Source organism: Dendrobates tinctorius, unplaced genomic scaffold (genome assembly GCF_039654945.1).
Source record: "Dendrobates tinctorius isolate UK_male_01 unplaced genomic scaffold, ASM3965494v1 ptg000272l, whole genome shotgun sequence".
Lineage (NCBI taxonomy): Eukaryota > Metazoa > Chordata > Amphibia > Anura > Dendrobatidae > Dendrobates > Dendrobates tinctorius.
In genome coordinates, this window is record NW_027361939.1 from 11673560 (window position 1) to 11701523 (window position 27964).

The 27964-nt window shown below is 40.2% G+C and overlaps 39 non-coding genes across 39 annotated transcripts; all 39 read right to left on the minus strand.

The window, feature by feature from the left end:
• Positions 1-1253: 1253 nt before the first annotated feature.
• On the minus strand, positions 1254-1326 carry TRNAR-CCU (transfer RNA arginine (anticodon CCU)). The gene has a single exon. It is a non-coding gene; the product is annotated as a tRNA-Arg (tRNA).
• A 2273-nt stretch (positions 1327-3599) lies between these two features.
• On the minus strand, positions 3600-3672 carry TRNAR-CCU (transfer RNA arginine (anticodon CCU)). Its single transcript has one exon. It is a non-coding gene; the product is annotated as a tRNA-Arg (tRNA).
• A 1108-nt stretch (positions 3673-4780) lies between these two features.
• On the minus strand, positions 4781-4853 carry TRNAR-CCU (transfer RNA arginine (anticodon CCU)). Its single transcript has one exon. It is a non-coding gene; the product is annotated as a tRNA-Arg (tRNA).
• Positions 4854-5933: 1080 nt separating this feature from the next.
• TRNAR-CCU (transfer RNA arginine (anticodon CCU)) lies at positions 5934-6006 on the minus strand. The gene has a single exon. It is a non-coding gene; the product is annotated as a tRNA-Arg (tRNA).
• A 126-nt stretch (positions 6007-6132) lies between these two features.
• TRNAI-UAU (transfer RNA isoleucine (anticodon UAU)) lies at positions 6133-6225 on the minus strand. Its single transcript is given in 2 exon segments — positions 6133-6168; positions 6188-6225. It is a non-coding gene; the product is annotated as a tRNA-Ile (tRNA).
• An 887-nt stretch (positions 6226-7112) lies between these two features.
• Positions 7113-7185, minus strand: TRNAR-CCU (transfer RNA arginine (anticodon CCU)). Its single transcript has one exon. It is a non-coding gene; the product is annotated as a tRNA-Arg (tRNA).
• A 126-nt stretch (positions 7186-7311) lies between these two features.
• Positions 7312-7404, minus strand: TRNAI-UAU (transfer RNA isoleucine (anticodon UAU)). The gene is given in 2 exon segments: positions 7312-7347; positions 7367-7404. It is a non-coding gene; the product is annotated as a tRNA-Ile (tRNA).
• Positions 7405-8291: 887 nt separating this feature from the next.
• Positions 8292-8364, minus strand: TRNAR-CCU (transfer RNA arginine (anticodon CCU)). The gene has a single exon. It is a non-coding gene; the product is annotated as a tRNA-Arg (tRNA).
• Positions 8365-8490: 126 nt separating this feature from the next.
• On the minus strand, positions 8491-8583 carry TRNAI-UAU (transfer RNA isoleucine (anticodon UAU)). Its single transcript is given in 2 exon segments — positions 8491-8526; positions 8546-8583. It is a non-coding gene; the product is annotated as a tRNA-Ile (tRNA).
• Positions 8584-9471: 888 nt separating this feature from the next.
• Positions 9472-9544, minus strand: TRNAR-CCU (transfer RNA arginine (anticodon CCU)). The gene has a single exon. It is a non-coding gene; the product is annotated as a tRNA-Arg (tRNA).
• Positions 9545-9670: 126 nt separating this feature from the next.
• TRNAI-UAU (transfer RNA isoleucine (anticodon UAU)) lies at positions 9671-9763 on the minus strand. Its single transcript is given in 2 exon segments — positions 9671-9706; positions 9726-9763. It is a non-coding gene; the product is annotated as a tRNA-Ile (tRNA).
• An 885-nt stretch (positions 9764-10648) lies between these two features.
• Positions 10649-10723, minus strand: TRNAR-CCU (transfer RNA arginine (anticodon CCU)). Its single transcript has one exon. It is a non-coding gene; the product is annotated as a tRNA-Arg (tRNA).
• Positions 10724-10849: 126 nt separating this feature from the next.
• TRNAI-UAU (transfer RNA isoleucine (anticodon UAU)) lies at positions 10850-10942 on the minus strand. Its single transcript is given in 2 exon segments — positions 10850-10885; positions 10905-10942. It is a non-coding gene; the product is annotated as a tRNA-Ile (tRNA).
• Positions 10943-11827: 885 nt separating this feature from the next.
• TRNAR-CCU (transfer RNA arginine (anticodon CCU)) lies at positions 11828-11902 on the minus strand. The gene has a single exon. It is a non-coding gene; the product is annotated as a tRNA-Arg (tRNA).
• A 126-nt stretch (positions 11903-12028) lies between these two features.
• TRNAI-UAU (transfer RNA isoleucine (anticodon UAU)) lies at positions 12029-12121 on the minus strand. The gene is given in 2 exon segments: positions 12029-12064; positions 12084-12121. It is a non-coding gene; the product is annotated as a tRNA-Ile (tRNA).
• Positions 12122-13008: 887 nt separating this feature from the next.
• TRNAR-CCU (transfer RNA arginine (anticodon CCU)) lies at positions 13009-13081 on the minus strand. The gene has a single exon. It is a non-coding gene; the product is annotated as a tRNA-Arg (tRNA).
• Positions 13082-13207: 126 nt separating this feature from the next.
• Positions 13208-13300, minus strand: TRNAI-UAU (transfer RNA isoleucine (anticodon UAU)). The gene is given in 2 exon segments: positions 13208-13243; positions 13263-13300. It is a non-coding gene; the product is annotated as a tRNA-Ile (tRNA).
• An 887-nt stretch (positions 13301-14187) lies between these two features.
• Positions 14188-14260, minus strand: TRNAR-CCU (transfer RNA arginine (anticodon CCU)). The gene has a single exon. It is a non-coding gene; the product is annotated as a tRNA-Arg (tRNA).
• Positions 14261-14386: 126 nt separating this feature from the next.
• On the minus strand, positions 14387-14479 carry TRNAI-UAU (transfer RNA isoleucine (anticodon UAU)). The gene is given in 2 exon segments: positions 14387-14422; positions 14442-14479. It is a non-coding gene; the product is annotated as a tRNA-Ile (tRNA).
• Positions 14480-15366: 887 nt separating this feature from the next.
• TRNAR-CCU (transfer RNA arginine (anticodon CCU)) lies at positions 15367-15439 on the minus strand. The gene has a single exon. It is a non-coding gene; the product is annotated as a tRNA-Arg (tRNA).
• Positions 15440-16735: 1296 nt separating this feature from the next.
• On the minus strand, positions 16736-16808 carry TRNAR-CCU (transfer RNA arginine (anticodon CCU)). The gene has a single exon. It is a non-coding gene; the product is annotated as a tRNA-Arg (tRNA).
• Positions 16809-16934: 126 nt separating this feature from the next.
• On the minus strand, positions 16935-17027 carry TRNAI-UAU (transfer RNA isoleucine (anticodon UAU)). The gene is given in 2 exon segments: positions 16935-16970; positions 16990-17027. It is a non-coding gene; the product is annotated as a tRNA-Ile (tRNA).
• Positions 17028-17915: 888 nt separating this feature from the next.
• On the minus strand, positions 17916-17988 carry TRNAR-CCU (transfer RNA arginine (anticodon CCU)). Its single transcript has one exon. It is a non-coding gene; the product is annotated as a tRNA-Arg (tRNA).
• Positions 17989-18114: 126 nt separating this feature from the next.
• TRNAI-UAU (transfer RNA isoleucine (anticodon UAU)) lies at positions 18115-18207 on the minus strand. The gene is given in 2 exon segments: positions 18115-18150; positions 18170-18207. It is a non-coding gene; the product is annotated as a tRNA-Ile (tRNA).
• An 887-nt stretch (positions 18208-19094) lies between these two features.
• On the minus strand, positions 19095-19167 carry TRNAR-CCU (transfer RNA arginine (anticodon CCU)). The gene has a single exon. It is a non-coding gene; the product is annotated as a tRNA-Arg (tRNA).
• A 126-nt stretch (positions 19168-19293) lies between these two features.
• Positions 19294-19386, minus strand: TRNAI-UAU (transfer RNA isoleucine (anticodon UAU)). Its single transcript is given in 2 exon segments — positions 19294-19329; positions 19349-19386. It is a non-coding gene; the product is annotated as a tRNA-Ile (tRNA).
• Positions 19387-20272: 886 nt separating this feature from the next.
• TRNAR-CCU (transfer RNA arginine (anticodon CCU)) lies at positions 20273-20345 on the minus strand. The gene has a single exon. It is a non-coding gene; the product is annotated as a tRNA-Arg (tRNA).
• A 131-nt stretch (positions 20346-20476) lies between these two features.
• Positions 20477-20569, minus strand: TRNAI-UAU (transfer RNA isoleucine (anticodon UAU)). The gene is given in 2 exon segments: positions 20477-20512; positions 20532-20569. It is a non-coding gene; the product is annotated as a tRNA-Ile (tRNA).
• Positions 20570-21432: 863 nt separating this feature from the next.
• Positions 21433-21505, minus strand: TRNAR-CCU (transfer RNA arginine (anticodon CCU)). Its single transcript has one exon. It is a non-coding gene; the product is annotated as a tRNA-Arg (tRNA).
• Positions 21506-21631: 126 nt separating this feature from the next.
• Positions 21632-21724, minus strand: TRNAI-UAU (transfer RNA isoleucine (anticodon UAU)). The gene is given in 2 exon segments: positions 21632-21667; positions 21687-21724. It is a non-coding gene; the product is annotated as a tRNA-Ile (tRNA).
• An 807-nt stretch (positions 21725-22531) lies between these two features.
• Positions 22532-22604, minus strand: TRNAR-CCU (transfer RNA arginine (anticodon CCU)). The gene has a single exon. It is a non-coding gene; the product is annotated as a tRNA-Arg (tRNA).
• A 126-nt stretch (positions 22605-22730) lies between these two features.
• TRNAI-UAU (transfer RNA isoleucine (anticodon UAU)) lies at positions 22731-22823 on the minus strand. Its single transcript is given in 2 exon segments — positions 22731-22766; positions 22786-22823. It is a non-coding gene; the product is annotated as a tRNA-Ile (tRNA).
• Positions 22824-23710: 887 nt separating this feature from the next.
• TRNAR-CCU (transfer RNA arginine (anticodon CCU)) lies at positions 23711-23783 on the minus strand. The gene has a single exon. It is a non-coding gene; the product is annotated as a tRNA-Arg (tRNA).
• Positions 23784-23909: 126 nt separating this feature from the next.
• On the minus strand, positions 23910-24002 carry TRNAI-UAU (transfer RNA isoleucine (anticodon UAU)). Its single transcript is given in 2 exon segments — positions 23910-23945; positions 23965-24002. It is a non-coding gene; the product is annotated as a tRNA-Ile (tRNA).
• Positions 24003-24892: 890 nt separating this feature from the next.
• On the minus strand, positions 24893-24965 carry TRNAR-CCU (transfer RNA arginine (anticodon CCU)). Its single transcript has one exon. It is a non-coding gene; the product is annotated as a tRNA-Arg (tRNA).
• A 1105-nt stretch (positions 24966-26070) lies between these two features.
• On the minus strand, positions 26071-26143 carry TRNAR-CCU (transfer RNA arginine (anticodon CCU)). Its single transcript has one exon. It is a non-coding gene; the product is annotated as a tRNA-Arg (tRNA).
• Positions 26144-26269: 126 nt separating this feature from the next.
• Positions 26270-26362, minus strand: TRNAI-UAU (transfer RNA isoleucine (anticodon UAU)). The gene is given in 2 exon segments: positions 26270-26305; positions 26325-26362. It is a non-coding gene; the product is annotated as a tRNA-Ile (tRNA).
• Positions 26363-27249: 887 nt separating this feature from the next.
• On the minus strand, positions 27250-27322 carry TRNAR-CCU (transfer RNA arginine (anticodon CCU)). The gene has a single exon. It is a non-coding gene; the product is annotated as a tRNA-Arg (tRNA).
• Positions 27323-27448: 126 nt separating this feature from the next.
• On the minus strand, positions 27449-27541 carry TRNAI-UAU (transfer RNA isoleucine (anticodon UAU)). The gene is given in 2 exon segments: positions 27449-27484; positions 27504-27541. It is a non-coding gene; the product is annotated as a tRNA-Ile (tRNA).
• Positions 27542-27964: the final 423 nt, after the last annotated feature.

A 27964-nucleotide genomic window follows, 5' to 3' on the forward strand; every position in this document is an offset into this window, starting at 1 on the left:
ATACAAGACAATCGTCCAGTAGAACAGTTTTCACCTGCACCATCAACATTCCATGAGATGCTGTTGGAAAGGGAAATCCACAAGCACTCGAACCCACAATCCCTGGCTTAGGAGGCCAGTGCCTTATCCATTAGGCCACTGGGGCTGGATAGCAAAGGTAAAAAATAAAAAAAAAATTTTTTCCTCATAAGAGTGAAGCAATCACCACCAAATCATGAACCGATTCAACTACTTCAGTAGTCAAAAATACTAAAGAAAGACAAGAAAAGAATGTTCCAGGTGAGGGTCGAACTCACAACCTCAGCATTGCTCAACAGTTGCTGCTTTATAAGTACCGCGCGCTGATCGATTGCGCCACTGGAGCCATGCTGGTACGGATGGAAAGGATAAATTCTCCAAAAAAAAGAGACATTTGAAAGGGGATTGTTCTTCAGAAAATTAACTATTGCTTACAACAGGTTTGGGCGGGGGGTTATAATAATGTTTGACAATATGTATTCTACCATATCGCAATCTTTCTTAAAAATGAGAAATTTGTGCGCTGGGTCTTTTTAGACTCAAACATCCTGGGATTTTTTCAGGAAATGCGCTCGTACATTTGCTGCAATGAACACACGTTGACGCTATAGTTTGCACTGAAGCATCTAATGAGGGTTTGCCAAAATTCTTCTGAATTCAGGGGCAAAAGGGTCATCTGTGACATCACCTTTTGTGATTCCTAGATCCTGTGTTATCAGCTGCGTACAGAGGTGTTGTCAGTCTTTGTAACCCTACCTCTGACATTAAGGTGAAACTGCTCGAGAACGACAGGATGTACGAGTCCAAAATAGCTCCAGTGGCAAGGGTGAAAATTGAAAGATTACTCATTTTGTTTTTTAATAAAGAACATGATATGGAAAACCATTGTCAAAAATGTTCCAAAAATGGTTCACTTTTTTCACTTATTCTTTTATATTTTGAGATTTGCAAACATTGTGTGGTTGAAAGCATATCCATATCTTAGAAAATATACTCTGTGGTATTCGGGGCATTAATGAAGATGAAAACAATTAAGATGCTAGGCTTTTCCGCCACACAAAGTCGATACTGTTGCGTGTTAACACTTCTCTCAGTACATAGAAAGGATCGCTCTAAATGGCAGAGGTTTGCAAGAACTAAGTCACGAGAAAACAAAACAATCGTCCACAGTAAAACAGTTTTCACCTGCACCATCAACATTCCATGAGATGCTGTTGGAAAGGGAAATCCACAAGCACCCCAGATGGGACTCGAACCCACAATCCCTGGCTTAGGAGGCCAGTGCCTTATCCATTAGGCCACTGGGGCTGGATAGCAAAGGTAAAAAATAAAAAAAAATTTTTTTCCTCATAAGAGTGAAGCAATCGCCACCAAATCATGAACCGATTCAACTACTTCAGTAGTCAAAAATACTAAAGAAAGACAAGAAAAGAAAGCTTGAGGTGAGGGTCGAACTCACAACCTCGACATTGCTCATCAGATACTGCTTTATAAATACCGCGCGCTGACCGATTGCGCCACTGGAGCCATGCGGGAACGGATGGAAAGGATAAATTCTCCAAAAAAAAAGAGACATTTGAAAGGGGATTGTTCTTCAGGAAATTAACTATTGCTTACAACAGGTTTGGGCGGGGGGTTATAATAATGTTTGACAATATGTATTCTACCATATCGCAATCTTTCTTAAAAATGAGAAATTTGTGCGCTGGGTCTTTTTAGACTCAAACATCCTGGGATTTTTTCAGGAAATGCGCTCGTACATTTGCTGCAATGAACACACGTTGACGCTATAGTTTGCATTGAAGCATCTAATGAGGGTTTGCCAAAATTCTTCTGAATTCAGGGGCAAAAGGGTCATCTGTGACATCACCTTTTGTGATTCCTAGATCCTGTGTTAACAGCTGCGTACAGAGGTGTTGTCAGTCTTTGTAACCCTACCTCTGACATTAAGGTGAAACTGCTCGAGAACGACAGGATGTACGAGTCCAAAATAGCTCCAGTGGCCAGGGTGAAAATTGAAAGATTACTCATTTTGTTTTTTAATAAAGAACATGATATGGAAAACCATTGTCAAAAATGTCCCAAAAATGGTTCACTTTTTTCACTTATTCTTTTATACTTTGAGATTTGCAAACATTGTGTGGTTGAAAGCATATCCATATCTTAGAAAATATACTCTGTGGTATTCGGGGCATTAGTGAAGATGAAAACAATTAAGATGCTAGGCTTTTCCGCCACACAAAGTCGATACTGTTGCGTGTTAACACTTCTCTCAGTACATAGAAAGGATCGCTCTAAATGGCAGAGGTTTGCAAGAACTAAGTCACGAGAATACAAGACAATCGTCCAGTAGAACAGTTTTCACCTGCACCATCAACATTCCATGAGATGCTGTTGGAAAGGGAAATCCACAAGCACTCGAACCCACAATCCCTGGCTTAGGAGGCCAGTGCCTTATCCATTAGGCCACTGGGGCTGGATAGCAAAGGTAAAAAATCAAAAAAAATTTTTTTCCTCATAAGAGTGAAGCAATCGCCACCAAATCATGAACCGATTCAACTACTTCAGTAGTCAAAAATACTAAAGAAAGACAAGAAAAGAATGTTCCAGGTGAGGGTCGAACTCACAACCTCGGCATTGCTCAACAGTTACTGCTTTGTAAGTACCGCTCGCTGACCGATTGCACCACTGGAGCCATGCGGGTACGGATGGAAAGGATAAATTATCCAAAAAAAAGAGACATTTGAAAGGGGATTGTTCTTCAGGAAATTAACTATTGCTTACAACAGGTTTGGGCGGGGGTTATAATAATGTTTGACAATATGTATTCTACCATATCGCAATCTTTCTTAAAAATGAGAAATTTGTGCGCTGGGTCTTTTTAGACTCAAACATCCTGGGATTTTTTCAGGAAATGCGCTCGTACATTTGCTGCAATGAACACACGTTGACGCTATAGTTTGCATTGAAGCATCTAATGAGGGTTTGCCAAAATTCTTCTGAATTCAGGGGCAAAAGGGTCATCTGTGACATCACCTTTTGTGATTCTTAGATCCTGTTTTAACAGCTGCGTACAGAGGTGTTGTCAGTCTTTGTAACCCTACCTCTGACATTAAGGTGAAACTGCTCGAGAACGACAGGATGTATGAGTCCAAAATAGCTCCAGTGGCCAGGGTGAAAATTGAAAGATTACTCATTTTGTTTTTTAATAAAGAACATGACATGGAAAACCATTTTCAAAAATGTTCCAAAAATGGTTCACTTTTTTCACTTATTCTTTTATATTTTGAGATTTGCAAACATTGTGTGGTTGAAAGCATATCCATATCTTAGAAAACATACTCTGTGGTATTCGTGGCATTAATGAAGATGAAAACAATTAAGATGCTAGGCTTTTCCGCCACACAAAGTCGATACTGTTGCGTGTTAACACTTCTCTCAGTACATAGAAAGGATAGCTCTAAATGGCAGAGGTTTGCAAGAACTAAGTCACGAGAAAACAAGACTATCGTCGAGTAGAACAGTTTTCACCTGTATCATCAACATTCCATGAGATGCTGTTGGAAAGGGAAATCCACAAGCACCCCAGATGGGACTCGAACCCACAATCCCTGGCTTAGGAGGACAGTGCCTTATCCATTAGGCCACTGGGGCTGGATAGCAAAGGTAAAAAATCAAAAAAAATTCTTTTCCTCATAAGAGTGAAGCAATCGCCACGAAATCATGAACCGATTCAACTAATTCAGTAGTCAAAAATACTAAAGAAAGACAAGAAAAGAATGCTCCAGGTGAGGGTCGAACTCACAACCTCGGCATTGCTCAACAGTTACTGCTTTATAAGTAACGTGCGCTGACCGATTGGGCCACTGGAGCCATGCGGGTACGGATGGAAAGGATAAATTCTCCAAAAAAAAGAGACATTTGAAAGGGGATTGTTCTTCAGGAAATTAACTATTGCTTACAACAGGTTTGGGCGGGGGGTTATAATAATGTTTGACAATATGTATTCTACCATATCGCAATCTTTCTTAAAAATGAGAAATTTGTGCGCTGGGTCTTTTTAGACTCAAACATCCTGGGATTTTTTCAGGAAATGCGCTCGTACATTTGCTGCAATGAACACACGTTGACGCTATAGTTTGCACTGAAGCATCTAATGAGGGTTTGCCAAAATTCTTCTGAATTCAGGGGCAAAAGGGTCATCTGTGACATCACCTTTTGTGATTCCTAGATCCTGTGTTATCAGCTGCGTACAGAGGTGTTGTCAGTCTTTGTAACCCTACCTCTGACATTAAGGTGAAACTGCTCGAGAACGACAGGATGTACGAGTCCAAAATAGCTCCAGTGGCCAAGGTGAAAATTGAAAGATTACTCATTTTGTTTTTTAATAAAGAACATGATATGGAAAACCATTGTCAAAAATGTTCCAAAAATGGTTCACTTTTTTCACTTATTCTTTTATATTTTGAGATTTGCAAACATTGTGTGGTTGAAAGCATATCCATATCTTAGAAAATATACTCTGTGGTATTCGGGGCATTAATGAAGATGAAAACAATTAAGATGCTAGGCTTTTCCGCCACACAAAGTCGATACTGTTGCGTGTTAACACTTCTCTCAGTACATAGAAAGGATCGCTCTAAATGGCAGAGGTTTGCAAGAACTAAGTCACGAGAAAACAAGACAATCGTCCACAGTAAAACAGTTTTCACCTGCACCATCAACATTCCATGAGATGCTGTTGGAAAGGGAAATCCACAAGCACCACAGATGGGACTCGAACCCACAATCCCTGGCTTAGGAGGCCAGTGCCTTATCCATTAGGCCACTGGGGCTGGATAGCAAAGGTAAAAAATCAAAAAAATTTTTTTTCCTCATAAGAGTGAAGCAATCGCCACCAAATCATGAACCGATTCAACTACTTCAGTAGTCAAAAATACTAAAGAAAGACAAGAAAAGAATGTTCCAGGTGAGGGTCGAACTCACAACCTCGGCATTGCTCAACAGTTACTGCTTTGTAAGTACCGCTCGCTGACCGATTGCGCCACTGGAGCCATGCGGGTACGGATGGAAAGGATAAATTATCCAAAAAAAAGAGACATTTGAAAGGGGATTGTTCTTCAGGAAATTAACTATTGCTTACAACAGGTTTGGGCGGGGGTTATAATAATGTTTGACAATATGTATTCTACCATATCGCAATCTTTCTTAAAAATGAGAAATTTGTGCGCTGGGTCTTTTTAGACTCAAACATCCTGGGATTTTTTCAGGAAATGCGCTCGTACATTTGCTGCAATGAACACACGTTGACGCTATAGTTTGCATTGAAGCATCTAATGAGGGTTTGCCAAAATTCTTCTGAATTCAGGGGCAAAAGGGTCATCTGTGACATCACCTTTTGTGATTCTTAGATCCTGTGTTAACAGCTGCGTACAGAGGTGTTGTCAGTCTTTGTAACCCTACCTCTGACATTAAGGTGAAACTGCTCGAGAACGACAGGATGTATGAGTCCAAAATAGCTCCAGTGGCCAGGGTGAAAATTGAAAGATTACTCATTTTGTTTTTTAATAAAGAACATGACATGGAAAACCATTTTCAAAAATGTTCCAAAAATGGTTCACTTTTTTCACTTATTCTTTTATATTTTGAGATTTGCAAACATTGTGTGGTTGAAAGCATATCCATATCTTAGAAAACATACTCTGTGGTATTCGTGGCATTAATGAAGATGAAAACAATTAAGATGCTAGGCTTTTCCGCCACACAAAGTCGATACTGTTGCGTGTTAACACTTCTCTCAGTACATAGAAAGGATAGCTCTAAATGGCAGAGGTTTGCAAGAACTAAGTCACGAGAAAACAAGACTTAGATCATCAACATTCCATGAGATGCTGTTGGAAAGGGAAATCCACAAGCACCCCAGATGGGACTCGAACCCACAATCCCTGGCTTAGGAGGCCAGTGCCTTATCCATTAGGCCACTGGGGCTGGATAGCAAAGGTAAAAAATAAAAAAAAATTTTTTTCCTCATAAGAGTGAAGCAATCGCCACCAAATCATGAACCGATTCAACTAATTCAGTAGTCAAAAATACTAAAGAAAGACAAGAAAAGAATGCTCCAGGTGAGGGTCGAACTCACAACCTCGGCATTGCTCAACAGTTACTGCTTTATAAGTACCGTGCGCTGACCGATTGGGCCACTGGAGCCATGCGGGTACGGATGGAAAGGATAAATTCTCCAAAAAAAAGAGACATTTGAAAGGGGATTGTTATTCAGGAAATTAACTATTGCTTACAACAGGTTTGGGCGGGGGGTTATAATAATGTTTGACAATATGTATTCTACCATATCGCAATCTTTCTTAAAAATGAGAAATTTGTGCGCTGGGTCTTTTTAGACTCAAACATCCTGGGATTTTTTCAGGAAATGCGCTCGAACATTTGGTGCAATGAACACACGTTGACGCTATAGTTTGCATTGAAGCATCTAATGAGGGTTTGCCAAAATTCTTCTGAATTCAGGGGCAAAAGGGTCATCTGTGACATAACCTTTTGTGATTCCTAGATCCTGTGTTAACAGCTGCGTACAGAGGTGTTGTCAGTCTTTGTAACCCTACCTCTGACATTAAGGTGAAACTGCTCGAGAACGACAGGATGTACGAGTCCAAAATAGCTCCAGTGGCCAGGGTGAAAATTGAAAGATTACTCATTTTGTTTTTTAATAAAGAACATGATATGGAAAACCATTGTCAAAAATGTTCCAAAAATGGTTCACTTTTTTCACTTATTCTTTTATATTTTGAGATTTGCAAACATTGTATGGTTGAAAGCATATCCATATCTTAGAAAATATACTCTGTGGTATTCGGGGCATTAGTGAAGATGAAAACAATTAAGATGCTAGGCTTTTCCGCCACACAAAGTCGATACTGTTGCGTGTTAACACTTCTCTCAGTACATAGAAAGGATCGCTCTAAATGGCAGAGGTTTGCAAGAACTATGTCACGAGAAAACAAGACTATCGTCCAGTAGAACAGTTTTCACCTGCACCATCAACATTCCATGAGATGCTGTTGGAAAGGGAAATCCACAAGCACCCCAGATGGGACTCGAACCCACAATCCCTGGCTTAGGAGGCCAGTGCCTTATCCATTAGGCCACTGGGGCTGGATAGCAAAGGTAAAAAATCAAAAAAAAATTTTTTCCTCATAAGAGTGAAGCAATCGCCACCAAATCATGAACCGATTCAACTACTTCAGTAGTCAAAAATACTAAAGAAAGACAAGAAAAGAATGCTCCAGGTGAGGGTCTAACTCACAACCTCGGCATTGCTCAACAGTTACTGCTTTATAAGTACCGCGCGCTGACCGATTGCGCCACTGGAGCCATGCGGGTACGGATGGAAAGGATAAATTCTCCAAAAAAAAGAGACATTTGAAAGGGGATTGTTCTTCAGGAAATTAACTATTGCTTACAACAGGTTTGGGCAGGGGGTTATAATAATGTTTGACAATATGTATTCTACCATATCGCAATCTTTCTTAAAAATGAGAAATTTGTGCGCTGGGTCTTTTTAGACTCAAACATCCTGGGATTTTTTCAGGAAATGCGCTCGTACATTTGCTGCAATGAACACACGTTGACGCTATAGTTTGCATTGAAGCATCCAATGAGGGTTTGCCAAAATTCTTCTGAATTCAGGGGCAAAAGGGTCATCTGTGACATCACCTTTTGTGATTCCTAGATCCTGTATTAACAGCTGCGTACAGAGGTGTTGTCAGTCTTTGTAACCCTACCTCTGACATTAAGGTGAAACTGCTCAAGAACGACAGGATGTACGAGTCCAAAATAGCTCCAGTGGCCAGGGTGAAAATTGAAAGATTACTCATTTTGTTTTTTAATAAAGAACATGATATGGAAAACCATTGTCAAAAATGTTCCAAAAATGGTTCACTTTTTTCACTTATTCTTTTATATTTTGAGATTTGCAAAAATTGTGTGGTTGAAAGCATATCCATATCTTAGAAAATATACTCTGTGGTATTCGGGGCATTAGTGAAGATGAAAACAATTAAGATGCTAGGCTTTTCCGCCACACAAAGTCGATACTGTTGCGTGTTAACACTTCTCTCAGTACATAGAAAGGATCGCTCTAAATGGCAGAGGTTTGCAAGAACTAAGTCACGAGAAAACAAGACAATCGTCCAGTAGAACAGTTTTCACCTGCACCATCAACATTCCATGAGATGCTGTTGGAAAGGGAAATCCACAAGCACCCCAGATGGGACTCGAACCCACAATCCCTGGCTTAGGAGGCCAGTGCCTTATCCATTAGGCCACTGGGGCTGGATAGCAAAGGAAAAAAATAAAAAAAAAATTTTTTCCTCATAAGAGTGAAGCAATCGCCACCAAATCATGAACCGATTCAACTACTTCAGTAGTCAAAAATACTAAAGAAAGACAAGAAAAGAATGCTCCAGGTGAGGGTCGAACTCACAACCTCGACATTGCTCAACAGTTACTGCTTTATAAGTACGGCGCGCTGACCGATTGCGCCACTGGAGCCATGCGGGTACGGATGGAAAGGATAAATTCTGCAAAAAAAAAGAGACATTTGAAAGGGGATTGTTCTTCAGGAAATTAACTATTGCTTACAACAGGTTTGGGCGGGGGGTTATAATAATGTTTGACAATATGTATTCTACCATATCGCAATCTTTCTTAAAAATGAGAAATTTGTGCGCTGGGTCTTTTTAGACTCAAACATCCTGGGATTTTTTCAGGAAATGCGCTCGTACATTTGCTGCAATGAACACACGTTGGCGCTATAGTTTGCATTGAAGCATCTAATGAGGGTTTGCCAAAATTCTTCTGAATTCAGGGGCAAAAGGGTCATCTGTGACATCACCTTTTGTGATTCCTAGATCCTGTGTTAACAGCTGCGTACAGAGGTGTTGTCAGTCTTTGTAACCCTACCTCTGACATTAAGGTGAAACTGCTCGAGAACGACAGGATGTACGAGTCCAAAATAGCTCCAGTGGCCAGGGTGAAAATTGAAAGATTACTCATTTTGTTTTTTAATAAAGAACATGATATGGAAAACCATTGTCAAAAATGTTCCAAAAATGGTTCACTTTTTTCACTTATTCTTTTATATTTTGAGATTTGCAAACATTGTGTGGTTGAAAGCATATCCATATCTTAGAAAATATACTCTGTGGTATTCGGGGCATTAGTGAAGATGAAAACAATTAAGATGCAAGGCTTTTCCGCCACACAAAGTCGATACTGTTGCGTGTTAACACTTCTCTCAGTAGATAGAAAGGATCGCTCTAAATTTCAGAGGTTTGCAAGAACTAAGTCACGAGAAAACAAGACAATCGTCCAGTAGAACAGTTTTCACCTGCACCATCAACATTCCATGAGATGTTGTTGGAAAGGGAAATCCACAAGCACCCCAGATGGGACTCGAACCCACAATCCCTGGCTTAGGAGGCCAGTGCCTTATCCATTAGTCCACTGGGGCTGGATAGCAAAGGTAAAAAATCAAAAAAAATTTTTTTCCTCATAAGAGTGAAGCAATCGCCACCAAATCATGAACCGATTCAACTACTTCAGTAGTCAAAAATACTAAAGAAAGACAAGAAAAGAATGCTCTAGGTGAGGGTCGAACTCACAACCTCGGCATTGCTCAACAGTTACTGTTTTATAAGTACCGCACGCTGACCGATTGCGCCACTGGAGCCATGCGGGTATGGATGGAAAGGATAAATTCTCCAAAAAAAAGAGACATTTGAAAGGGGATTGTTCTTCAGGAAATTAACTATTGCTTACAACAGGTTTGGGCGGGGGGTTATAATAATGTTTGACAATATGTATTCTACCATATCGCAATCTTTCTTAAAAATGAGAAATTTGTGCGCTGGGTCTTTTTAGACTCAAACATCCTGGGATTTTTTCAGGAAATGCGCTCGTACATTTGCTGCAATGAACACACGTTGACGCTATAGTTTGCATTGAAGCATCTAATGAGGGTTTGCCAAAATTCTTCTGAATTCAGGGGCAAAAGGGTCATCTGTGACATCACCTTTTGTGATTCCTAGATCCTGTGTTAACAGCTGCGTACAGAGGTGTTTTCAGTCTTTGTAACCCTACCTCTGACATTAAGGTGAAACTGCTCGAGAACGACAGGATGTACGAGTCCAAAATAGCTCCAGTGGCCAGGGTGAAAATTGAAAGATTACTCATTTTGTTTTTTAATAAAGAACATGATATGGAAAACCATTGTCAAAAATGTTCCAAAAATGGTTCACTTTTTTCACTTATTCTTTTATATTTTGAGATTTGCAAACATTGTGTGGTTGAAAGCATATCCATATCTTAGAAAATATACTCTGTGGTATTCGGGGCATTAATGAAGATGAAAACAATTAAGATGCTAGGCTTTTCCGCCACACAAAGTCGATACTGTTGCGTGTTAACACTTCTCTCAGTACATAGAAAGGATCGCTCTAAATGGCAGAGGTTTGCAAGAACTTAGTCATGAGAAAACAAGACAATCGTCCAGTAGAACAGTTTTCACCTGCACCATCAACATTCCATGAGATGCTGTTGGAAAGGGAAATCCACAAGCACCCCAGATGGGACTCGAACCCACAATCCCTGGCTTAGGAGGCCAGTGCCTTATCCATTAGGCCACTGGGTCTGGTTAGCAAAGGTAAAAAATCAAAAAAAAATTTTTTCCTCATAAGAGTGAAGCAATCGCCACCAAATCATGAACCGATTCAACTACTTCAGTAGTCAAAAATACTAAAGAAAGACAAGAAAAGAATGCTCCAGGTGAGGGTCGAACTCTCAACCTCGGCATTGCTCAACAGTTACTGCTTTATAAGTACCGCGCGCTGACCGATTGCACCACTGGAGCCATGCGGGTACGGATGGAAAGGATAAATTCTCCAAAAAAAAGAGACATTTGAAAGGGGATTGTTCTTCAGGAAATTAACTATTGCTTACAACAGGTTTGGGCGGGGGGTTATAATAATGTTTGACAATATGTATTATACCATATCGCAATCTTTCTTAAAAATGAGAAATTTGTGCGCTGGGTCTTTTTAGACTCAAACATCCTGGGATTTTTTCAGGAAATGCGCTCGTACATTTGCTGCAATGAACACACGTTGACGCTATAGTTTGGATTGAAGCATCTAATGAGGGTTTGCAAAAATTCTTCTGAATTCAGGGGCAAAAGGGTCATCTGTGACATCACCTTTTGTGATTCCTAGATCCTGTATTAACAGCTGCGTACAGAGGTGTTGTCAGTCTTTGTAACCCTACCTCTGACATTAAGGTGAAACTGCTCGAGAACGACAGGATGTACGAGTCCAAAATAGCTCCAGTGGCCAGGATGAAAATTGAAAGATTACTCATTTTGTTTTTTAATAAAGAACATGATATGGAAAACCATTGTCAAAAATGTTCCAAAAATGGTTCACTTTTTTCACTTATTCTTTTATATTTTGAGATTTGCAAACATTGTGTGGTTGAAAGCATATCCATATCTTAGAAAATATACTCTGTGGTATTCGGGGCATTAATGAAGATGAAAACAATTAAGATGCTAGGCTTTTCCGCCACACAAAGTCGATACTGTTGCGTGTTAACACTTCTCTCAGTACATAGAAAGGATCGCTCTAAATGGCAGAGGTTTGCAAGAACTTAGTCATGAGAAAACAAGACAATCGTCCAGTAGAACGGTTTTCACCTGCACCATCAACATTCCATGAGATGCTGTTGGAAAGGGAAATCCACAAGCACCCCAGATGGGACTCGAACCCACAATCCCTGGCTTAGGAGGCCAGTGCCTTATCCATTAGGCCACTGGGTCTGGTTAGCAAAGGTAAAAAATAAAAAAAAAATTTTTTCCTCATAAGAGTGAAGCAATCGCCACCAAATCATGAACCGATTCAACTACTTCAGTAGTCAAAAATACTAAAGAAATACAAGAAAAGAATGCTCCAGGTGAGGGTCGAACTCACAACCTCGGCATTGCTCAACAGTTACTGCTTTATAAGTACCGCGCGCTGACCGATTGCACCACTGGAGCCATGCGGGTACGGATGGAAAGGATAAATTCTCCAAAAAAAAGAGACATTTGAAAGGGGATTGTTATTCAGGAAATTAACTATTGCTTACAACAGGTTTGGGCGGGGGGTTATAATAATGTTTGACAATATGTATTCTACCATATCGCAATCTTTCTTAAAAATGAGAAATTTGTGCGCTGGGTCTTTTTAGACTCAAACATCCTGGGATTTTTTCAGGAAATGCGCTCGTACATTTGCTGCAATGAACACACGTTGACGCTATAGTTTGCATTGAAGCATCTAATGAGGGTTTGCCAAAATTCTTCTGAATTCAGGGGCAAAAGGGTCATCTGTGACATCACCTTTTGTGATTCCTAGATCCTGTATTAACAGCTGCGTACAGAGGTGTTGTCAGTCTTTGTAACCCTACCTCTGACATTAAGGTGAAACTGCTCGAGAACGACAGGATGTACGAGTCCAAAATAGCTCCAGTGGCCAGGATGAAAATTGAAAGATTACTCATTTTGTTTTTTAATAAAGAACATGATATGGAAAACCATTGTCAAACATGTTCCAAAAATGGTTCACTTTTTTCACTTATTCTTTTATATTTTGAGATTTGCAAACATTGTGTGGTTGAAAGCATATCCATATCTTAGAAAATATACTCTGTGGTATTCGGGGCATTAGTGAAGATGAAAACAATTAAGATGCTAGGCTTTTCCGCCACACAAAGTCGATACTGTTGCGTGTTAACACTTCTCTCAGTACATAGAAAGGATCGCTCTAAATGGCAGAGGTTTGCAAAAACTAAGTCACGAGAAAACAAGACAATCGTCCAGTAGAACAGTTTTCACCTGCACCATCAACATTCCATGAGATGCTGTTGGAAAGGGAAATCCACAAGCACCCCAGATGGGACTCGAACCCACAATCCCTGGCTTAGGAGGCCAGTGCCTTATCCATTAGCCCACTGGGGCTGGTTAGCAAAGGTAAGAAATCAAAAAAAATTTTTTTCCTCATAAGAGTGAAGCAATCGCCACCAAATCATGAACCGATTCAACTACTTCAGTAGTCAAAAATACTAAAGAAAGACAAGAAAAGAATGCTCCAGGTGAGGGTCGAACTCACAACCTCGGCATTGCTCAACAGTTACTGCTTTATAAGTACCGCGCGCTGACCGATTGCGCCACTGGAGCCATGCGGGTACGGATGGAAAGGATAAATTCTCCAAAAAAAAGAGACATTTGAAAGGGGATTGTTCTTCAGGAAATTAACTATTGCTTACAACAGGTTTGGGCGGGGGGTTATAATAATGTTTGACAATATGTATTCTACCATATCGCAATCTTTCTTAAAAATGAGAAATTTGTGCGCTGGGTCTTTTTAGACTCAAACATCCTGGGATTTTTTCAGGAAATGCGCTCGTACATTTGCTGCAATGAACACACGTTGACGCTATAGTTTGCATTGAAGCATCTAATGAGGGTTTGCCAAAATTCTTCTGAATTCAGGGGCAAAAGGGTCATCTGTGACATCACCTTTTGTGATTCCTAGATCCTGTATTAACAGCTGCGTACAGAGGTGTTGTCAGTCTTTGTAACCCTACCTCTGACATTAAGGTGAAACTGCTCGAGAACGACAGGATGTACGAGTCCAAAATAGCTCCAGTGGCCAGGGTGAAAATTGAAAGATTACTCATTTTGTCTTTTAATAAAGAACATGATATGGAAAACCATTGTCAAAAATGTTCCAAAAATGGTTCACTTTTTTCACTTATTCTTTTATATTTTGAGATTTGCAAACATTGTGTGGTTGAAAGCATATCCATATCTTAGAAAATATACTCTGTGGTATTCGGGGCATTAGTGAAGATGAAAACAATTAAGTTGCTAGGCTTTTCCGCCACACAAAGTCGATACTGCTGCGTGTTAACACTTGTCTCAGTACATAGAAAGGATAGCTCTAAATGGCAGAGGTTTGCAAGAACTAAGTCACGAGAAAACAAGACAATCGTCCAGTAGAACAGTTTTCACCTGCACCATCAACATTCCATGAGATGCTGTTGGAAAGGGAAATCCACAAGCACCCCAGATGGGACTCGAACCCACAATCTCTGGCGTAGGAGGCCAGTGCATTATCCATTAGGCCACTGGGGCTGGTTAGCAAAGGTAAAAAATCAAAAAAAAATTTTTTCCTCATAAGAGTGAAGCAATCGCCACCAAATAATGAACCGATTCAACTACTTGAGTAGTCAAAAATACTAAAGAAAGACAAGAAAAGAATGCTCCAGGTGAGGGTCGAACTCACAACCTCGGCATTGCTCAACAGTTACTGCTTTATAAGTACCGCGCGCTGACCGATTGCGCCACTGGAGCCATGCGGGTACGGATGGAAAGGATAAATTCTCCAAAAAAAAGAGACATTTGAAAGGGGATTGTTCTTCAGGAAATTAACTATTGCTTACAACAGGTTTGGGCGGGGGGTTATAATAATGTTTGACAATATGTATTCTACCATATCGCAATCTTTCTTAAAAATGAGAAATTTGTGCGCTGGGTCTTTTTAGACTCAAACATCCTGGGATTTTTTCAGGAAATGCGCTCGTACATTTGCTGCAATGAACACACGTTGACGCTATAGTTTGCATTGAAGCATCTAATGAGGGTTTGCCAAAATTCTTCTGAATTCAGGGGCAAAAGGGTCATCTGTGACATCACCTTTTGTGATTCCTAGATCCTGTATTAACAGCTGCGTACAGAGGTGTTGTCAGTCTTTGTAACCCTACCTCTGACATTAAGGTGAAACTGCTCGAGAACGACAGGATGTACGAGTCCAAAATAGCTCCAGTGGCCAGGGTGAAAATTGAAAGATTACTCATTTTGTCTTTTAATAAAGAACATGATATGGAAAACCATTGTCAAAAATGTTCCAAAAATGGTTCACTTTTTTCACTTATTCTTTTATATTTTGAGATTTGCAAACATTGTGTGGTTGAAAGCATATCCATATCTTAGAAAATATACTCTGTGGTATTCGGGGCATTAGTGAAGATGAAAACAATTAAGATGCTAGGCTTTTCCGCCACACAAAGTCGATACTGTTGCGTGTTAACACTTCTCTCAGTACATAGAAAGGATGGCTCTAAATGGCAGAGGTTTGCAAGAACTAAGTCACGAGAAAACAAGACAATCGTCCAGTAGAACAGTTTTCACCTGCACCATCAACATTCCAGGAGATACTGTTGGAAAGGGAAATCCACAAGCACCCCAGACGGGACTCGAACCCAAAATCCCTGGCTTAGGAGGCCAGTGCCTTATCCATTAGGCCACTGGGGCTGGTTAGCAAAGGTGAAAAATCAAAAAAAATTTTTTTCCTCATAAGAGTGAAGCAATCGCCACCAAATCATGAACCGATTCAACTACTTCAGTAGTCAAAAATACTAAAGAAAGACAAGAAAAGAATGCTCCAGGTGAGGGTCTAACTCACAACATCGGCATTGCTCAACAGTTACTGCTTTATAAGTACCGCGCGCTGATCGATTGCGCCACTGGAGCCATGCGGGTACGGATGGAAAGGATAAATTCTCCAAAAAAAAGAGACATTTGAAAGGGGATTGTTCTTCAGGAAATTAACTATTGCTTACAACAGGTTTGGGCGGGGGGTTATAATAATGTTTGACAATATGTATTCTACCATATCGCAATCTTTCTTAAAAATGAGAAATTTGTGCGCTGGGTCTTTTTAGACTAAAACATCCTGGGATTTTTTCAGGAAATGCGCTCGTACATTTGCTGCAATGAACACACGTTGACGCTATAGTTTGCATTGAAGCATCTAATGAGGGTTTGCCAAAATTCTTCTGAATTCAGGGGCAAAAGGGTCATCTGTGACATCACCTTTTGTGATTCCTAGATCCTGTATTAACAGCTGCGTACAGAGGTGTTGTCAGTCTTTGTAACCCTACCTCTGACATTAAGGTGAAAATGCTCGAGAACGACAGGATGTACGAGTCCAAAATAGCTCCAGTGGACAGGGTGAAAATTGAAAGATTACTCATTTTGTTTTTTAATAAAGAACATGATATGGAAAACCATTGTCAAAAATGTTCCAAAAATGGTTCACTTTTTTCACTTATTCTTTTATATTTTGAGATTTGCAAACATTGTGTGGTTGAAAGCATATGCATATCTTAGAAAATATACTCTGTGGTATTCGGGGCATTAGTGAAGATGAAAACAATTAAGATGCTAGGCTTTTCCGCCACACAAAGTCGATACTGTTGCGTGTTAACGCTTCTCTCAGTACATAGAAAGGATCGCTCTAAATGGCAGAGGTTTGCAAGAACTAAGTCACGAGAAAACAAGACAATCGTCCAGTAGAACAGTTTTCACCTGCACCATCAACATTCCATGAGATGCTGTTGGAAAGGGAAATCCACAAGCACCAAACGCCACACAAAGTCGATACTGTTGCGTGTTAACACTTCTCTCATTACATAGAAAGGATCGCTCTAAATGGCAGAGGTTTGCAAGAACTAAGTCACGAGAAAACAAGACCATCGTCCAGTAGAAGAGTTTTCACCTGCACCATCAACATTCCATGAGATGCTGTTGGAAAGGGAAATCCACAAGCACCCCAGATGGGACGCGAACCCACAATCCCTGGCTTAGGAGGCCAGTGCCTTATCCATTAGGCCACTGGGGCTGGATAGCAAAGTTAGAAAATCAAAAAAAATTTTTTCCCTCATAAGAGTGAAGCAATCGCCACCAAATCATGAACCGATTCAACTAATTCAGTAGTCAAAAATACTAAAGAAAGACAAGAAAATAATGCTCCAGGTGAGGGTCGAACTCACAACCTCGGCATAGCTCAACAGTTACTGCTTTATAAGTACCGCGCGCTGACCGATTGCGCCACTGGAGCCATGCGGGTACGGATGGAAAGGATAAATTCTCCAAAAAAAAGAGACATTTGAAAGGGGATTGTTCTTCAGGAAATTAACTATTGCTTACAACAGGTTTGGGCGGGGGATTGTAATAATGTTTGACAATATGTATTCTACCATATCGCAATCTTTCTTAAAAATGAGAAATTTGTGCGGTGGGTCTTTTTAGACTCAAACATCCTGGGATTTTTTCAGGAAATGCGCTCGTACATTTGCTGCAATGAACACACGTTGACGCTATAGTTTGCATTGAAGCATCTAATGAGGGTTTGCCAAAATTCTTCTGAATTCAGGGGCAAAAGGGTCATCTGTGACATCACCTTTTGTGATTCGTAGATCCTGTATTAACAGCTGCGTACAGAGGTGTTGTCAGTCTTTGTAACCCTACCTCTGACATTAAGGTGAAACTGCTCGAGAACGACAGGATGTACGAGTCCAAAATAGCTCCAGTGGCCAGGGTGAAAATTGAAAGATTACTCATTTTGTTTTTTAATAAAGAACATGATATGGAAAAATTATTGTCAAAAATGTTCCAAAAATGGTTCACTTTTTTCACTTATTCTTTTATATTTTGAGATTTGCAAACATTGTGTGGTTGAAAGCATATCCATATCTTAGAAAATATACTCTGTGGTATTCGGGGCATTAGTGAAGATGAAAACAATTAAGATGCTAGGCTTTTCCGCCACACAAAGTCGATACTGTTGCGTGTTAACACTTCTCTCAGTACATAGAAAGGATCGCTCTAAATGGCAGAGGTTTGCAAGAACTAAGTCACGAGAAAACAAGACAATCGTCCAGAAGAACAGTTTTCACCTGCACCATAAACATTCCATGAGATGCTGTTGGAAAGGGAAATCCACAAGCACCCCAGATGGGACTCGAACCCACAATCCCTGGCTTAGGAGGCCAGTGCCTTATCCATTAGGCCACTGGGCCTGGTTAGCAAAGGTAAAAAATCAAAAAAAAATTTTTTCCTCATAAGAGTGAAGCAATCGCCACCAAATCATGAACCGATTCAACTACTTCAGTAGTCAAAAATACTAAAGAAAGACAAGAAAAGAATGCTCCAGGTGAGGGTCGAACTCACAACCTCGGCATTGCTCAACAGTTACTGCTTTATAAGTACCGCGCGCTGACCGATTGCGCCACTGGAGCCATGCGGGTACGCATGGAAAGGATAAATTCTCCAAAAAAAAGAGACATTTGAAAGGGGATTGTTCTTCAGGAAATTAACTATTGCTTACAACAGGTTTGGGCGGGGGGTTATAATAATGTTTGACAATATGTATTATACCATATCGCAATCTTTCTTAAAAATGAGAAATTTGTGCGCTGGGTCTTTTTAGACTCAAACATCCTGGGATTTTTTCAGGAAATGCGCTCGTACATTTGCTGCAATGAACACACGTTGACGCTATAGTTTGCATTGAAGCATCTAATGAGGGTTTGCCAAAATTCTTCTGAATTCAGGGGCAAAAGGGTCATCTGTGACATCACCTTTTGTGATTCCTAGATCCTGTATTAACAGCTGCGTACAGAGGTGTTGTCAGTCTTTGTAACCCTACCTCTGACATTAAGGTGAAACTGCTCGAGAATGACAGGATGTACGAGTCCAAAATAGCTCCAGTGGCCAGGGTGAAAATTGAAAGATTACTCATTTTGTCTTTTAATAAAGAACATGATATGGAAAACCATTGTCAAAAATGTTCCAAAAATGGTTCACTTTTTTCACTTATTCTTTTATATTTTGAGATTTGCAAACATTGTGTGGTTGAAAGCATATCCATATCTTAGAAAATATACTCTGTGGTATTCGGGGCATTAGTGAAGATGAAAACAATTAAGTTGCTAGGCTTTTCCGCCACACAAAGTCGATACTGCTGCGTGTTAACACTTGTCTCAGTACATAGAAAGGATAGCTCTAAATGGCAGAGGTTTGCAAGAACTAAGTCATGAGAAAACAAGACAATCGTCCAGTAGAACAGTTTTCACCTGCACCATCAACATTCCATGAGATGCTGTTGGAAAGGGAAATCCACAAGCACCCCAGATGGGACTCGAACCCACAATCTCTGGCGTAGGAGGCCAGTGCATTATCCATTAGGCCACTGGGGCTGGTTAGCAAAGGTAAAAAATCAAAAAAAAATTTTTTCCTCATAAGAGTGAAGCAATCGCCACCAAATAATGAACCGATTCAACTACTTCAGTAGTCAAAAATACTAAAGAAAGACAAGAAAAGAATGCTCCAGGTGAGGGTCGAACTCACAACCTCGGCATTGCTCAACAGTTACTGCTTTATAAGTACCGCGCGCTGACCGATTGCGCCACTGGAGCCATGCGGGTACGGATGGAAAGGATAAATTCTCCAAAAAAAAGAGACATTTGAAAGGGGATTGTTCTTCAGGAAATTAACTATTGCTTACAACAGGTTTGGGCGGGGGTTATAATAATGTTTGACAATATGTATTCTACCATATCGCAATCTTTCTTAAAAATGAGAAATTTGTGCGCTGGGTCTTTTTAGACTCAAACATCCTGGGATTTTTTCAGGAAATGCGCTCGTACATTTGCTGCAATGAACACACGTTGACGCTATAGTTTGCATTGAAGCATCTAATGAGGGTTTGCCAAAATTCTTCTGAATTCAGGGGCAAAAGGGTCATCTGTGACATCACCTTTTGTGATTCGTAGATCCTGTATTAACAGCTGCGTACAGAGGTGTTGTCAGTCTTTGTAACCCTACCTCTGACATTAAGGTGAAACTGCTCGAGAACGACAGGATGTACGAGTCCAAAATAGCTCCAGTGGCCAGGGTGAAAATTGAAAGATTACTCATTTTGTCTTTTAATAAAGAACATGATATGGAAAACCATTGTCAAAAATGTTCCAAAAATGGTTCACTTTTTTCACTTATTCTTTTATATTTTGAGATTTGCAAACATTGTGTGGTTGAAAGCATATCCATATCTTAGAAAATATACTCTGTGGTATTCGGGGCATTAGTGAAGATGAAAACAATTAAGATGCTAGGCTTTTCCGCCACACAAAGTCGATACTGTTGCGTGTTAACACTTCTCTCAGTACATAGAAAGGATCGCTCTAAATGGCAGAGGTTTGCAAGAACTAAGTCACGAGAAAAAAAGACAATCGTCCAGTAGAACAGTTTTCACCTGCACCATCAACATTCCATGAGATGCTGATGGAAAGGGAAATTCACAAGCACCCCAGATGGGACTCGAACCCACAATCCCTGGCTTAGGAGGCCAGTGCCTTATCCATTAGGCCACTGGGGCTGGTTAGCAAAGGTAAAAAATCAAAAAAAAATTTTTTCCTCATAAGAGTGAAGCAATCGCCACCAAATCATGAACCGATTCAACTACTTCAGTAGTCAAAAATACTAAAGAAAGACAAGAAAAGAAAAGAATGCTCCAGGTGAGGGTCGAACTCACAACCTTGGCATTGCTCAACAGTTACTGCTTTATAAGTACCGCGCGCTGACCGATTGCGCCACTGGAGCCATGCGGGTACGTATGGAAAGGATAAATTCTCCAAAAAAAAGAGACATTTGAAAGGGGATTGTTCTTCAGGAAATTAACTATTGCTTACAACAGGTTTGGGCGGGGGGTTATAATAATGTTTGACAATATGTATTATACCATATCGCAATCTTTCTTAAAAATGAGAAATTTGTGCGCTGGGTCTTTTTAGACTCAAACATCCTGGGATTTTTTCAGGAAATGCGCTCGTACATTTGCTGCAATGAACACACGTTGACGCTATAGTTTGCATTGAAGCATCTAATGAGGTTTGCCAAAATTCTTCTGAATTCAGGGGCAAAAGGGTCATCTGTGACATCACCTTTTGTGATTCCTAGATCCTGTATTAACAGCTGCGTACAGAGGTGTTGTCAGTCTTTGTAACCCTACCTCTGACATTAAGGTGAAACTGCTCGAGAACGACAGGATGTACGAGTCCAAAATAGCTCCAGTGGCCAGGGTGAAAATTGAAAGATTACTCATTTTGTTTTTTAATAAAGAACATGATATGGAAAACCATTGTAAAAATGTTCCAAAAATGGTTCACTTTTTTCACTTATTCTTTTATATTTTGAGATTTGCAAACATTGTGTGGTTGAAAGCATATCCATATCTTAGAAAATATACTCTGTGGTATATTAGTGAAGATGAAAACAATTAAGATGCTAGGCTTTTCCGCCACACAAAGTCGATACTGTTGCGTGTTAACACTTCTCTCAGTACATAGAAAGGATGGCTCTAAATGGCAGAGGTTTGCAAGAACTAAGTCACGAGAAAACAAGACAATCGTCCAGTAGAACAGTTTTCACCTGCACCATCAACATTGGAAAGGGAAATCCACAAGCACCCCAGATGGGACTCAAACCCACAATCCCTGGCTTAGGAGGCCAGTGCCTTATCCATTAGGCCACTGGGGCTGGTTAGCAAAGGTAAAAAATCAAAAAAAATTTTTTTCCTCATAAGAGTGAAGCAATCGCCACCAAATCATGAACCGATTCAACTACTTCAGTAGTCAAAAATACTAAAGAAAGACAAGAAAAGAATGCTCCAGGTGAGGGTCTAACTCACAACCTCGGCATTGCTCAACAGTTACTGCTTTATAAGTACCGCGCGCTGACCGATTGCGCCACTGGAGCCATGCGGGTACGGATGGAAAGGATAAATTCTCCAAAAAAAAGAGACATTTGAAAGGGGATTGTTCTTCAGGAAATTAACTATTGCTTACAACAGGTTTGGGCGGGGGGTTATAATAATGTTTGACAATATGTATTCTACCATATCGCAATCTTTCTTAAAAATGAGAAATTTGTGCGCTGGGTCTTTTTAGACTCAAACATCCTGGGATTTTTTCAGGAAATGCGCTCGTACATTTGCTGCAATGAACACACGTTGACGCTATAGTTTGCATTGAAGCATCTAATGAGGGTTTGCCAAAATTCTTCTGAATTCAGGGGCAAAAGGGTCATCTGTGACATCACCTTTTGTGATTCCTAGATCCTGTATTAACAGCTGCGTACAGAGGTGTTGTCAGTCTTTGTAACCCTACCTCTGACATTAAGGTGAAACTGCTCGAGAACGACAGGATGTACGAGTCCAAAATAGCTCCAGTGGACAGGGTGAAAATTGAAAGATTACTCATTTTGTTTTTTAATAAAGAACATGATATGGAAAACCATTGTCAAAAATGTTCCAAAAATGGTTCACTTTTTTCACTTATTCTTTTATATTTTGAGATTTGCAAACATTGTGTGGTTGAAAGCATTAAGATGCTAGGCTTTTCCGCCACACAAAGTCGATACTGTTGCGTGTTAACACTTCTCTCAGTACATAGAAAGGATGGCTCTAAATGGCAGAGGTTTGCAAGAACTAAGTCACGAGAAAACAAGACAATCGTCCAGTAGAACAGTTTTCACCTGCACCATCAACATTCCATGAGATGCAAGCACCCCAGATGGGACTCGAACCCACAATCCCTGGCTTAGGAGGCCAGTGCCTTATCCATTAGGCCACTGGGGCTGGTTAGCAAAGGTAAAAAATCAAAAAAAATTTTTTTCCTCATAAGAGTGAAGCAATCGCCACCAAATCATGAACCGATTCAACTACTTCAGTAGTCAAAAATACTAAAGAAAGACAAGAAAAGAATGCTCCAGGTGAGGGTCTAACTCACAACCTCGGCATTGCTCAACAGTTACTGCTTTATAAGTACCGCGCGCTGACCGATTGCGCCACTGGAGCCATGCGGGTACGGATGGAAAGGATAAATTCTCCAAAAAAAAGAGACATTTGAAAGGGGATTGTTCTTCAGGAAATTAACTATTGCTTACAACAGGTTTGGGCGGGGGGTTATAATAATGTTTGACAATATGTATTCTACCATATCGCAATCTTTCTTAAAAATGAGAAATTTGTGCGCTGGGTCTTTTTAGACTCAAACATCCTGGGATTTTTTCAGGAAATGCGCTCGTACATTTGCTGCAATGAACACACGTTGACGCTATAGTTTGCATTGAAGCATCTAATGAGGGTTTGCCAAAATTCTTCTGAATTCAGGGGCAAAAGGGTCATCTGTGACATCACCTTTTGTGATTCCTAGATCCTGTATTAACAGCTGCGTACAGAGGTGTTGTCAGTCTTTGTAACCCTACCTCTGACATTAAGGTGAAACTGCTCGAGAACGACAGGATGTACGAGTCCAAAATAGCTCCAGTGGCCAGGGTGAAAATTGAAAGATTACTCATTTTGTTTTTTAATAAAGAACATGATATGGAAAACCATTGTCAAAAATGTTCCAAAAATGGTTCACTTTTTTCACTTATTCTTTTATATTTTGAGATTTGCAAACATTGTGTGGTTGAAAGCATATCCATATCTTAGAAAATATACTCTGTGGTATTCGGGGCATTAGTGAAGATGAAAACAATTAAGATGCTAGGCTTTTCCGCCACACAAAGTCGATACTGTTGCGTGTTAACACTTCTCTCAGTACATAGAAAGGATCGCTCTAAATGGCAGAGGTTTGCAAGAACTAAGTCACGAGAAAACAAGACAATCGTCCAGTAGAACAGTTTTCACCTGCACCATCAACATTCCATGAGATGCTGTTGGAAAGGGAAATCCACAAGCACCCCAGATGGGACTCGAACCCACAATCCCTGGCTTAGGAGGCCAGTGCCTTATCCATTAGGCCACTGGGGCTGGATAGCAAAGGTAAAAAATAAAAAAAAAATTTTTTCCTCATAAGAGTGAAGCAATCGCCACCAAATCATGAACCGATTCAACTACTTCAGTAGTCAAAAATACTAAAGAAAGACAAGAAAAGAATGCTCCAGGTGAGGGTCGAACTCACAACCTCGACATTGCTCAACAGTTACTGCTTTATAAGTACGGCGCGCTGACCGATTGCGCCACTGGAGCCATGCGTGTACGGATGGAAAGGATAAATTCTGCAAAAAAAAAGAGACATTTGAAAGGGGATTGTTCTTCAGGAAATTAACTATTGCTTACAACAGGTTTGGGCGGGGGGTTATAATAATGTTTGACAATATGTATTCTACCATATCGCAATCTTTCTTAAAAATGAGAAATTTGTGCGCTGGGTCTTTTTAGACTCAAACATCCTGGGATTTTTTCAGGAAATGCGCTCGTACATTTGCTGCAATGAACACACGTTGGCGCTATAGTTTGCATTGAAGCATCTAATGAGGGTTTGCCAAAATTCTTCTGAATTCAGGGGCAAAAGGGTCATCTGTGACATCACCTTTTGTGATTCCTAGATCCTGTGTTAACAGCTGCGTACAGAGGTGTTGTCAGTCTTTGTAACCCTACCTATGACATTAAGGTGAAACTGCTCGAGAACGACAGGATGTACGAGTCCAAAATAGCTCCAGTGGCCAGGGTGAAAATTGAAAGATTACTCATTTTGTTTTTTAATAAAGAACATGATATGGAAAACCATTGTCAAAAATGTTCCAAAAATGGTTCACTTTTTTCACTTATTCTTTTATATTTTGAGATTTGCAAACATTGTGTGGTTGAAAGCATATCCATATCTTAGAAAATATACTCTGTGGTATTCGGGGCATTAGTGAAGATGAAAACAATTAAGATGCAAGGCTTTTCCGCCACACAAAGTCGATACTGTTGCGTGTTAACACTTCTCTCAGTACATAGAAAGGATCGCTCTAAATGGCAGAGGTTTGCAAGAACTAAGTCACGAGAAAACAAGACAATCGTCCACAGTAAAACAGTTTTCACCTGCACCATCAACATTCCATGAGATGCTGTTGGAAAGGGAATTCCACAAGCACCACAGATGGGACTCGAACCCACAATCCCTGGCTTAGGAGGCCAGTGCCTTATCCATTAGGCCACTGGGGCTGGATAGCAAAGGTAAAAAATCAAAAAAATTTTTTTTCCTCATAAGAGTGAAGCAATCGCCACCAAATCATGAACCGATTCAACTACTTCAGTAGTCAAAAATACTAAAGAAAGACAAGAAAAGAATGTTCCAGGTGAGGGTCGAACTCACAACCTCGGCATTGCTCAACAGTTACTGCTTTGTAAGTACCACTCGCTGACCGATTGCGCCACTGGAGCCATGCGGGTACGGATGGAAAGGATAAATTATCCAAAAAAAAGAGACATTTGAAAGGGGATTGTTCTTCAGGAAATTAACTATTGCTTACAACAGGTTTGGGCGGGGGTTATAATAATGTTTGACAATATGTATTCTACCATATCGCAATCTTTCTTAAAAATGAGAAATTTGTGCGCTGGGTCTTTTTAGACTCAAACATCCTGGGATTTTTTCAGGAAATGCGCTCGTACATTTGCTGCAATGAACACACGTTGACGCTATAGTTTGCATTGAAGCATCTAATGAGGGTTTGCCAAAATTCTTCTGAATTCAGGGGCAAAAGGGTCATCTGTGACATCACCTTTTGTGATTCTTAGATCCTGTGTTAACAGCTGCGTACAGAGGTGTTGTCAGTCTTTGTAACCCTACCTCTGACATTAAGGTGAAACTGCTCGAGAACGACAGGATGTATGAGTCCAAAATAGCTCCAGTGGCCAGGGTGAAAATTGAAAGATTACTCATTTTGTTTTTTAATAAAGAACATGACATGGAAAACCATTTTCAAAAATGTTCCAAAAATGGTTCACTTTTTTCACTTATTCTTTTATATTTTGAGATTTGCAAACATTGTGTGGTTGAAAGCATATCCATATCTTAGAAAATATACTCTGTGGTATTCGTGGCATTAATGAAGATGAAAACAATTAAGATGCTAGGCTTTTCCGCCACACAAAGTCGATACTGTTGCGTGTTAACACTTCTCTCAGTACATAGAAAGGATAGCTCTAAATGGCAGAGGTTTGCAAGAACTAAGTCACGAGAAAACAAGACTATCGTCGAGTAGAACAGTTTTCACCTGTATCATCAACATTCCATGAGATGCTGTTGGAAAGGGAAATCCACAAGCACCCCAGATGGGACTCGAACCCACAATCCCTGGCTTAGGAGGCCAGTGCCTTATCCATTAGGCCACTGGGGCTGGATAGCAAAGGTAAAAAATCAAAAAAAATTCTTTTCCTCATAAGAGTGAAGCAATCGCCACCAAATCATGAACCGATTCAACTAATTCAGTAGTCAAAAATACTAAAGAAAGACAAGAAAAGAATTCTCCAGGTGAGGGTCGAACTCACAACCTCGGCATTGCTCAACAGTTACTGCTTTATAAGTACCGTGCACTGACCGATTGCGCCACTGGAGACATGAGGGTACGGATGGAAAGGATAAATTCTCCAAAAAAAAGAGACATTTGAAAGGGGATTGTTCTTCAGGAAATTAACTATTGCTTACAACAGGTTTGGGCGGGGGGTTATAATAATGTTTGACAATATGTATTCTACCATATCGCAATCTTTCTTAAAAATGAGAAATTTGTGCGCTGGGTCTTTTTAGACTCAAACATCCTGGGATTTTTTCAGGAAATGCGCTCGTACATTTGCTGCAATGAACACACGTTGACGCTATAGTTTGCATTGAAGCATCTAATGAGGGTTTGCCAAAATTCTTCTGAATTCAGGGGCAAAAGGGTCATCTGTGACATCACCTTTTGTGATTCCTAGATCCTGTATTAACAGCTGCGTACAGAGGTGTTGTCAGTCTTTGTAACCCTACCTCTGACATTAAGGTGAAACTGCTCGAGAACGACAGGATGTACGAGTCCAAAATAGCTCCAGTGGACAGGGTGAAAATTGAAAGATTACTCATTTTGTCTTTTAATAAAGAACATGATATGGAAAACCGTTGTCAAAAATGTTCCAAAAATGGTTCACTTTTTTCACTTATTCTTTTATATTTTGAGATTTGCAAACATTGTATGGTTGAAAGCATATCCATATCTTAGAAAATATACTCTGTGGTATTCGGGGCATTAGTGAAGATGAAAACAATTAAGATGCTAGGCTTTTCCGCCACACAAAGTCGATACTGTTGCGTGTTAACACTTCTCTCAGTACATAGAAAGGATCGCTCTAAATGGCAGAGGTTTGCAAGAACTATGTCACGAGAAAACAAGACTATCGTCCAGTAGAACAGTTTTCACCTGCACCATCAACATTCCATGAGATGCTGTTGGAAAGGGAAATCCACAAGCACCCCAGATGGGACTCGAACCCACAATCCCTGGCTTAGGAGGCCAGTGCCTTATCCATTAGGCCACTGGGGCTGGATAGCAAAGGTAAAAAATCAAAAAAAAATTTTTTCCTCATAAGAGTGAAGCAATCGCCACCAAATCATGAACCGATTCAACTACTTCAGTAGTCAAAAATACTAAAGAAAGACAAGAAAAGAATGCTCCAGGTGAGGGTCTAACTCACAACCTCGGCATTGCTCAACAGTTACTGCTTTATAAGTACCGCGCGCTGACCGATTGCGCCACTGGAGCCATGCGGGTACGGATGGAAAGGATAAATTCTCCAAAAAAAAGAGACATTTGAAAGGGGATTGTTCTTCAGGAAATTAACTATTGCTTACAACAGGTTTGGGCAGGGGGTTATAATAATGTTTGACAATATGTATTCTACCATATCGCAATCTTTCTTAAAAATGAGAAATTTGTGCGCTGGGTCTTTTTAGACTCAAACATCCTGGGATTTTTTCAGGAAATGCGCTCGTACATTTGCTGCAATGAACACACGTTGACGCTATAGTTTGCATTGAAGCATCCAATGAGGGTTTGCCAAAATTCTTCTGAATTCAGGGGCAAAAGGGTCATCTGTGACATCACCTTTTGTGATTCCTAGATCCTGTATTAACAGCTGCGTACAGAGGTGTTGTCAGTCTTTGTAACCCTACCTCTGACATTAAG